The following is an 11,514-nucleotide window of genomic DNA, read 5'->3' on the forward strand; positions in this document are numbered from 1 at the left end:
TTCTAGGATAACTCACAAACAAGTGAACTTATGTCCAATTTTTTAGTGTCTCTCACGTGCTAGACCACCCAAATCTGAATATGCTTCAGACTAGGCTTACGCCCATTCTACAATTCTATGGGAGTAGAGAGTTCTGACTTAAAAAGTACTATGTTCACTTCCGTTTCTAGTGTATATCCTTAAAATGAATTTGGTAACTCATCATCGATCAAATTATTCCATAAGAGCCTTATACCTTCTTTCTACAACACCATTCTGTTGGGATGTACCAAGTGCAGTTAGTTGGGATTGAATCCCTACTTCTGATAAGTGACTCCTAAATTCTCCCAACAGGTATTTGCTACTACGATCTCACCGTAGTGTCTCGATATTTTTCCTTTAACATTTCTCCGCATCAGCCTCGTACTCTTTGAACTAATCAAAGCACTTAGACTTGCGGTGTATCAAGTAAATCTATCTGTGTCTCGAATAGTTGTTTATAAAATAGACGAAATATTCGAAACTACCTCTTGTCTTGGATAGGCATAGGACCACACAAATCAGAATGAACCAATTCCATTATATCTTTGGCTCCATATCCCTTAGACTTAAAAGCTTCTCAGTTATTTTTCCGTACAAGTAAAACTCTTAGGTTGAAAAGATTTCCACTACCAATGAACCCAAAAGTTCATCGGCTACCAATGAATTCTACTTAAGTTAAAATAACCTAACCTTTGATGCCAAAGATATAATTGGTTCATTTCTGAAGGTTGCTTTCTCTTAATAGTTAGAAGATGTGTTATTAATTTCCATTTATTGCATTGTGGGAGTTATTGGATTTATAAATTGTTAACCAATGTACCAGAACAGATATCTTTCCTATTTTCTTGATAACAAGTTTGTTATGAAAATAGATAGAATATCTATTCTTCTATAGTTTAAAACTGAAATCAAATTATTTCTAAACTTGGTACGTAAAGATAATTTCTTAAAATCCATATTTTATCCCTATTAGAGGATAAGCATCTCCCACTGCAACAGCTACTACTTTTGCAGTAGTGCCCACGTACGGTGATTTCTCCTTCATATAGTTATCGAGTTTCCTGGAACCTCTGCAATGAATTGCAAACATGATCAGTGGCTCCTGTATCTACACACCAGGTACCGGTAGATAACACCACTAATCATGTATTAACTAATGAATGAAATACACCTATTTTGTTCTTAGTTTTAAGAGGGCAGTCTACCTAAATGCCCAAGTCCTATTTCCAATCATTACAATTGGGACTACTAAGTCTATTTTATAGTATAACAACTAGGGGATTGACAAACATTTTAAATCCTAAGAATCACAAAAATATTTGGTCAAGACCAACACCTTAAAATCCCCATGAATTTTGTATGCCACGATAGTGTGGACGTATACAAAATCAAAAAAGAGATTTTATCCATTAATTTAATTATCTCGTCAACCTACTTTATGACGAATAAAATTAATAGTTGATCTATCTTTGATCAAATATTTGGTCAAAACTTTTGAATTTAAAATAACATTGATTCCTCAAACAATATTATTTAAATTCACCAACACCTCAAACACCGTGAATTTTGCATGCCACGATAGTGTGGACGTATACAAAATTGAACATTTGTAAAAGGAGGGTTTTACCCATTAATTATCTTGTCAATAAGTCTTTTTGACAAATAAAATTACCTCAAACACCGTGAATTTTGTATGTCACGATAGTGTGGACGTATACAAAACCAAACATTTGTTAGAGGGGTTTTTCCCATTAATTTTATTTCCTTGTCAAACTGACAAATAAAATTGCCTCATACATCATGAATTTTTGTATGCCACAATAGTGTGGACGTATACAAAAACTCGACATTTGTAGGAGGGGGTTTTAATTTTATTATCTTGTCAACTTATCTTTTTGACAAATTAATAGTTGGTTTTCCTTTGTCACACAAATAATAGCAGTGACTCCGATGGGGAGGATACTATTAGACGTGCCTAAGTGTATACTATTACTTGACACTAAGTCCATTAATAAGATTATGCCCCTTCCGATGGAGAAGATCACACGCTCTTAATTAATTTCCTATAGTCATTCTAAATGGAAGTTTGATCTATTGATCCGCAAACAAACTCATCCGATATGGAGGAAGGTACTCAGAGCCAACACGCAAGTTTGTTTGCATCACTTACAAACCAGTAATGGAGACCATGGAATTTATTAAAATAAATCCCTCTCCCACTTAGTTATTTAAAGTGAGGAATTTTAAGTTATCCTAGCATACATCACATGCATACACACACAACACAGTAAATAAAAGCAATAAATATGGAAATTATTTTCCAACTATTATGGCCTATTCCTGTTACTGTCCTCCATGTGCTCAAACCCTAGCTGCTGCCATCTTTAGCCACCGCTATCGGGTTGAGTTGTCGCATCTATCTTGCTTCTTATTCTGCTGCGCCTCTGGTGCTCCAAAAGTATCACACCTCGCAAGAATCCGATCCATGACAAAAATAGAATTTTACATATATCGATCCTATATTCCACGAGAGAATGTACATGTATTCTAGATCTTACAAAAAATAAAATTCTAAAAACCAATACAGCTCCTGCTGTATTTAATTTTAAAATCATGCACAGACAATTAAATGCCCTTGACATGTCCAAGGGTCCAATCACACACAATAAAAATATGCCATAATAGTTGGAGCCTGCAACCACAAAGTTAGCACATCCTACTATTATCCTGCCTAAATTATGTATGACATGTGCATAACCTAATTTGAAAACCAAACACACAGAGGCAAACCCTAGCTCTGATACCAATTGTTGGTTAGTCCTAAGAAAATCGTACCGGTTCCACTATATAAAATTTTTTTGTATAAGTGTCGAACCTTTCCTTAAATAACCTATTGTGTTCTTTAGAAGTTAAATTAGGAATCGCAGACTGAACTTAACATCATTGATTCCAAATTTAACTTATATGTTCATAATGGTTTAGATTTGAATCGCAAGCGGAACTTAACACTATTGATTCAAATCTACCTAAGTAATTAATTCCATAAATATTAATTTTCAAAATCGGCTTCCAGGACTACATGGCAAGGCACATGGCCTTCTTAGATATGGGAGCAACCACCACCGCCTAGGCAAAGCCTTTTAAGGAAAGCTAATATTTATTTCCTTAAATAACTCTAGGTTAACCAAAAAGAACAATCGAATCACAAATTTGAAAAAGAAGAAAACACAAACTCGAAAAACTATTTCGAAAACTCTAGAATCATATGCCTCTTGTGTTTGGTATTTCCAAAAATAACAATACAAAGAAAACTAGTATGATGCGGAAAACAATTACTAGTTATACCTTTCTTTGTATGCGAAAAACAACCTCTTGATCTTCTACCGTATTCCTCTTCTAACCTGGGACGTTGTGTGGGGCAACGATCTTCCGAGACGAGAACCACCAAGCACCTTCTTCTTCCTTCTAGGTGTTAGCTAGAGCCCTAGAGCCAATCATTTGATGATTGTATTTTGGACTTATTGTATCATATTCTATATAAATAAAGGCATTTGGTTTTTGGTTATTATTCTTACTTGTATTGGTGCCAAATAAACTAAGTATAATAACGTCCTTGAGTAGAAGGTTCTTACCTATATCAATCGATTGGTTGAATCGATAGTGAGATGATATAGGGAACACTACTCTTAATCATTCCTAGTCGAGTATTAACATTCAGGGACAATGTTAATGCAATAAGACTAGCATGTAGGTCAACTCGATGACTTGATCTCACAAGTCATGGATATGGAGATATCAAGTTGACACATGGGTATGTATTGGAGAATGTATACTGAATGACCCGCCATGAGAAAGTATCATGGATCATTATATGAGTATCATATACTTTCTCATGTGACTATTAGTATGACTATTGGTCCTTAGACCTGAAGTCACCATGGTTCCCTACATAAGGAGTTATGTTCTTTGGTTTCGTCAAAGGTCACCCGTAACTGGGTGGACTATAAAGGCGATTACTGGGTATATAACGAATTATGCAGAGGGATGTGAGTGATGTAGATGGGATCTATTCCTCCCATATGACAGGTGCGACATCGATATTCTTGATAGAGTTAGACCACGATGTGCATGGCCATGCCCAAATGAGTCAACATGAGATGTTGAGCTCATTTGATTGAGTGAGTCTACTTGGACTTCAAGATTTAGATTGATTAGAGGATGACACGGTCTATGCCTCACATTGATCAATCTAGATGTCTAGGATAGAAGGACAATGTCACATATTGTGAGGAGTCACAATTAGTTGTCACAAGGTGATGTTGAATCTCAACAGTCTTGTAACTTGGGTAGCAATGATGTATTGCTAGATGCCGCTCGTTGATTATGTTTCTAAAGGAGTTTAGAAACATTACCAACGTTACAAGAACCTATTGGGTCACACACAAAGAACAAGTGGATGGAGATTAGGTTCATATGATGAACCAATTGGATTAGGTTCATATGATGCACCAAGGATTGGATTCAGATTAATTCAAATTAGACTTATTGATTTAGACTCAATTACATTCAATTGTTGAATGAGTCTAATTTAAATTTGATTCATTGAGTAAATTTATATTAATGAATTGAGATTCATTAAATTGAAATTGACTTGAATCAAAGGTTGGATTTAACTCAACAAGGAAGAAAATTGGTCAATTTTGACTTGACCAAATGGAAGTTGAAACATCAAGTTTGACTTGATATTGCCACATCATGAAGGTTGACTCATCCTACTTAGCATGACTAACCTTGCCACATCATCTCCACCTCATCATGGTGTGCCACCTCATGGAGGTTACACATTCCATTCCATTTAATGTGGCCGGCCACATTAAATGGGGCGGTTACAAGGTGTCGCCGGCCACACTAATGTAGTGTTGAGGTTTTGGTTTTGTGTGTTGATATGTGCATTCATTCTATCATCTTCTTCCTTGGTCTTTCTTCCTCCTTGCTGCTATTGCCGTGAGTTCTAAGAAAGGGTGAAGGTGGTTGAGTGAGTTCCAAGAGAATAAGGAAGAGTGAAGGTCACAAAGGAGGATACTACTTCTTGAGTGTATGAGATTCCTTTTGCATCCTCTCTTTTTCTTCCTTTCAAATCCTACCCGAGAGCCCAAGAAGTGCTAGCACACTTGTGGTGCTCTCTTCTCCATCCTTGAGTGTTAGAGAACACTTCTTGTTCGTGTGGATATCACTAGAGAGTTGTCTACGTTGACAACTTCGAGATCCGGCATACCGTTGGACTAGCGGGATTTGCGAGGGCATGCTTCAAGGTATAACTCTTATCTACTATAGATATGGAGTGTGAAACTCATATTCATAGTTTTAGAAATTTTTCTTTGCACGGATCCGTTGGCTTTGGGGCTTTCGGGGTTTCTGCGACGCGAAAACGCGGTTTTCGCGGCCTGAAAAACCCAACAGTGGTATCAGAGCCACGTGCGAAGACGAATACGATTTTATTTTGTGTTTTATGAAAACTTTTCAGTTCTGTAATATTCTGTAAATTTATGTTTTTTATAGTTATTATGGGTAATTTTCTCGTAGAAACGAAGCACAAGTGTTTCGGCGCTTGTAGGCTTCCGCTACCGGGAAGATTTTTCCAAAACGGCCAAGTTTCGCCCCAAAACATTTTGGGACAGCGGGCTACGGTGCTGTTAGATCGCAATGGAACCCTCGTGATGGTTAGATCGCGGGTAGGGGCGCTGCCCCTGGCCCCGCAAGGGGATTCGTTCCGCGATTCCGCCTGAAAACCGCTAAACGGAACCGCTGGAAAATTGTACTCGTAAAAATTTTAAAAATTATAGAAAAAATTACAGAAAATTATAGAAATATATAATTTTGAATTATATATTATTTTTGTGATAGTCATGGCCCAAAGACCCAATTCTATTGGATAATTTGTGTTGTAATTCCTAATACGGCCTGCGTGCCGTGGTGTGATGTGCGTGTTGTATGTTTTTATTTTTCGCGACCTGCACGTCGTGCCTTTCTCTTTTATTCTTGTTGTAAATTAAATTTAGACTTTAATCTAACTCGAGTTTCAAAATGTAATGTAAATTTTGAAGCGGTGGAAGGTCCACTCGAGACGGAGTTACGAGGAGGGCGCGAGCAACACGAGGTGGTCAAAGGAAGGAGCTTGAGAAGCTGTTGACCTTAGGATGACCTTCCGATCTTCTCATTGGCTTGAGAAGATCTTAGTAGGGCCATGACATAATCACAAAATTATTTAATTAATTGCTTTTGTGTGTATGTGATGCATGCTAGTTAATTAAGCAATTAATTAGTGCCTAACGATTAGATTAGATCTAAGTCGTGCACATGAAGCACCCTTCGATTAGATTAGATCTATCGAGTATATGATACGCATCATCATTTAGATTAGATCTAAATCGTGACAACTCGTAATGCCTACCATGCCGTGATACCTATCACTACCTCGATCGCATGTTGTTGTTGAATCTGCCAAAACAGAGCAACACATACTATCTTGGTAGGGTACGGAGGGACAATCTTGGTCCCGCCTATCAACGCATGGGTGAGTACAACTCAATTAGATTGAGTAACAAGTTAACTCAATTAGATCGAGTTTAACTATAGGCATTATCCAATGGTTGGTAGATAGGTCAAAATCACGTTTATATTAACTCTTGGGCGTATTAGCCAAAGCTAACTCGAGTTTTAATATAAATGCAAATTTTGATCCTATAAACAAGAGTTGCATAGAGATGTAATTGGTAATCATTACCTACCGATCATACTAAGCCTTGGGCGTATTAGCCAAAGCTAACTCAAGGGTTAGTATGATGTGGATCTTGTCCCACATGAATTATAGAATTCAGTGGGAGCATCATTTAGTTAAAGGCCTAATTAAATGATTAAGAATATGATACTTATTTCTGCATTTATTTCTATTGTAGATTACCATGACGTCGAATACGAACATCTTCTCCCTGCGATTTGTCCTTAAGAAGGACAAGCTCAACGGAGCAAATTTCCTGGACTGGTACAGGAACCTGAGAATAGTTCTCACCCAAGAACGTAAACTATACATTCTGGAGCAGCCCATTTCGGAGGCTCCTCCTGCCACTGCCACGCTGTAACGCCCGAAAATTCTCAAAACTATTTTAGGAATATTCTATGATTTTTCTGGAAATTTTAGATATTTTTCCGGAATTTTCCGAGTAGCGGAAGCAGCAAAAATAATTAGAACCGCAAAATAGCTTAGGCGGGGATTGAACCTGAGACCTATGACTTAGGGATAATGCTAGTAACCAGTTGAACCCAGCAGGGCCGTGCTGAAAGAGAAGGGAAACGTTTATATTTATATTTGAGTTGGGCCTAGTTACCCACTTAATATAAATTAAGAACTTAAGTTGGTTTGGGTTAATTCTTTTATTTGGTTCGGCAATTTCTCCCTCTCCAAACCCTCACGCCGAACACCCCTCTCTTCCCTCTTCTCTCGTCGCCACAACAAGGGAAGAACTAGGGTTCCATCCCTGGGGTCCCAAGGTCACTTTCCGGCGACGATTTCAGCACAAGGACGTTCCCCTCCGCGAGTAGAGCATCTGGACGCAAGCGAATCGTCGAGAAGTCGTCTCCACCGGAATTTCTAGCGATTAGATTTGTAAGAAATCTAGCATACAAGGTAAGAAACCCCTCACCTGCAGTATAAGTAGCTCCGTTTTATTTTATATGCACTACTCTAGCTATATGCAGTTTTTATCGACGCATAGGGTGAATTTGACCCTCCTCGCAGATTTAGGGATTTAGTGAGTACTTCTAGATGGGTCGGACATGTATTCCCTCTTCAGTGGGGGTTCCTAGACGTTGTCAGGTGCCTAGAAATGGTCTCCCTAATAGAGGGGAGAGTTGGGGCACACTAGGTGTTCGATAAATAGCTAGTTAAGTTAAAATGCAAATTCGACATTTTAATAGCTCAGTTAAATGCATTAGAAGCATTTAAATCAGTAAATCAGATTATTTTAGTTTATATGGGACTACGGTCAAATGGGTGGGCTCCCACAGTCGCCTCTAGGTTCAGACAACCTACCTCTAGGTTCAGATAACCTAGAAACAGCCAGTTTAAACAGTTAACTATATTCAGTATTTTACTTTCAGTGGCACTGTACTGGATCAGATATCCATTGGGCTGGACTCCCACAGTCGTCCCTAGGTTTAGATAATCTAGTTAACCCTACTAAATTCGGGACTTGCAAACCCGGGTCTAGTTAGGGATGCGCGCACAGCAAGTACAGTTGTTGGGCCCAAACAGGATGTTTAGTATTTTCACTTATTATATGTATATGGTTTTCAACCTTTCACAAATTAGTTCGTGAATCTAGTACAGTCCTAGCAGTAGCTCAGTTTTTAGTATCAGCTTAGTTTTCATTGATACCATGTGATTGATATCATGTTCAGCTTTAGATATGCCATGATTGTATGCTTATATGCCATGTTTAGTTTATTCAGTGTACTTAGCATATCCTTTCAAGCAGCATGATTTAAAATCATATTTGCATCGTATGCATGTTTTAGTGAGGTAGATGGTTTCTTACTAAGCTTTAAGCTTACAGATTCTACTTTCCTTATACTGCAGATAAAGGTAAAGGGAAAATGGACTAGCAGAGGAAGCTGGAGTTCAATGCAAAGATGGTGTGTGTGGCAGGAACTGGAATAAAAGATCCTCAGGGGTTTTAGCAAGCTTAAATAGTTGGATTCTTAGTATTTCTTCTTTCATGCATTTTCAGACCTTAGAATGTTTAAACCATGGGAGATTTATTTAGTTTGTTAGTAATTATGTTAGAATGCTTGTTAATAGTTGCTAGAATACATTCCAATTGATTTTAGAATTTGTTGTGTGAGGTTTTTGGCACGCCAGAGTGCTGAAATCAGAGTTTCAGTGCGAAATCAGAAACTCCGATCGATCCATGGATCGATCGGGGGTCCTCGATTGATCCATGGATCGATTGGGGGCTGATTCCGCGAACAGAAGGCTTTTGGATCGATCAGCCGATTGATCCAGACACATTCTGTCGCGAACAGAAGGCCTTTGGATCGATCGGTCGATCGATCCAAGCTATTCCTCGCGAACAGAAAGGTTTTTGATCGATCATTGGATCGATTGACTTATGTTGGATTGATCAGCCGATCGATCCAAATATAGTCCCGTGCACAGAAGCACGCTGGATCGATCACTGGATCGATCGGTGAGCCTGGATCGATCAGCCGATCGGTCCAGATTATCACCCGAGCACAGTAGCGGCCTGGATCGATCCAACAGAGAGCAATCGATCCAGTTCAGTCTGGATCGATAGGGAAGTTCAGTTTCGACCAGGAAACTTAGCAGATCAGCTTCTAGTCCATAGGGAATGTAGGATACACCTGGTATCCTTTAGATTATACCCTTCAGCACATGTAGAACCAAGAATAGTTATCAGATAGCAACTAAAATTTAAATTAGATCAGTTTTCCGCACAGTTAGCACAACATAACTGTAGCGATCGGCCTTACAGCTCAGCTAGTAGAAGGCGGGTCGTTACAGAGTGGTATCAGAGCAGTGTTCCATACTTCCTACACACACATCAGCATTGTACCTGCAGCTTCCAAGTAAGAATACCTCTACTCTCTTTATTGTTCTTGCTTTCTAGTTATAGTTCATGTTTATATGCCTACTGCTTGTTAGTATGTGATAGTTTTAAACATGATATCAGTAGTTATATAACTGTAATTACCTTAGTTATGTTATGTTCTCTATGTCTTTAGAAATGGCACGAGGACGCTCAGCTAGAAGGGCACTAGCTACTGAGCCCCAGCAAGAGGCAGGCAGTTCAGTGCCTCCTCCAGACCTTACAGCATTAGTGGCTCAGTTACAGCAGCAGCTAGCTGAACAACAACAGGAAATAGGCACCTTAAAGGCTAACCAGCAGAATACCCCCACAGTCACCCCGGAACCGAATTTGACGACTCCGGTAATCTTAGAAGTTCCACCAGCTCAGCCTACAGCTGAGCCAAGAAAGGAAGCCTATCTGATCCAGTGGCAGCGGGTCAAGCCAGAGAACTTCTCAGGCACTAGTGAACCATGGGATGCACAAGCCTGGTTCAAAACACTGGAGAGCACGATGGAGCTTCTGGACTGGCCAGAACACGAGAAGGTGAAGTGTGCCTCCTTCTGCCTGACAGGAGACGCACGCATGTGGTGGGAAAGAATCAGAACGAAGCGTCCAGTGAACCAGATGTCATGGGCTGACTTCGAGAAAGAATTCTTCGAGGAGTTCTTTCACATACGGGTTACAAACCGCCACTACGACGAGTTCACTGAGTTTCGTCAGGGCAACCTATCAGTTGAGGAAGCCGTGAAGAAATTCAACAGGTTGGCTCGTCTATGCCCAGAGCTAGTCAGCACAGAGAAGGAACGAATCCGGTTGATGCTCAAGATGCTGAGGCCAGAGATAGCAGTGAACGTGGCTGGTGGCATACATAGGCCACAAACCACAGAGGAGTTAGTGAGCAGTGCCTTGACCACAGAGCATTACCAGAACAGCATAAAGCAGCAGAAGCAAGTCTCCTCAGAGTCCAAAGGCCAAGGAAACTCTCACACTCAAAAACAGCAAGGCCACAGCTCTAACTGGAAAGGGAACTCCAACAGCAAGCGCAAATCAGGAAGTGACCCAAAAGGAGGACCATCTAGCAAGCGACCCAGTTATCTAAAGTGTGCTACTTGTGGGAAATTCCACCCAGGGGTTTGTCGCAAGGGCACACGAGGATGCTTTGAATGTGGACAAGAAGGGCACATGGCCAAGCAGTGCCCGAACAAGACCGGTCTTCCTCAGCCACAGCAGATTCAGTATGCAGGCCAGCCAGCTCAGTTATATCAGATGCAGGCCGCTCTAGAAGGTCCACTTATCAGCCAGGGCAGATTAGAAGCCCCTCCAGCTATGGCGAATGCGAGGATCTACTCCCTCACCATAGAGGACGTAGCCAATGCCTCGACAGTTGTCACAGGTCATATTAGCATTTTACAGTATAGTGCTACTATTCTATTCGATACTGGGGCAACCCATTCATATATAGCCAGGATGTTCGCCGAAAAATTAGAAATACCCTCAGAGGTACTCAGTGGATAGTTTTTGACGACACTACCTTCAGGAGAGATCATGGCATCCACGCATTGGCTTAGTGCAGTGCCGGTCATCATAGTAGGCAGAGAGCTCTTTTGTGATCTGATAGTGCTAGAAATGACCGACTATGATGTTATCTTTGGAATGGAATTCCTGATCAGATACGGTGCTACCATAGAGTGCCGTAAACAGAAAGTCATCTTCCAACCTGAGGCGGCAGTGCAATTTGAATACAGCGGGGAACCAAAGAGAAAGGCCAAGAAGTTTCTCTCAGCTATGAAAGCACAGAAGCTACTGGATTCAGGATGTACAGGATTCCTAGCACACGTAGTCAACG

Source organism: Zingiber officinale, chromosome 1A (genome assembly GCF_018446385.1).
Source record: "Zingiber officinale cultivar Zhangliang chromosome 1A, Zo_v1.1, whole genome shotgun sequence".
In the NCBI taxonomy this organism is placed as follows: Eukaryota; Viridiplantae; Streptophyta; class Magnoliopsida; order Zingiberales; family Zingiberaceae; genus Zingiber; species Zingiber officinale.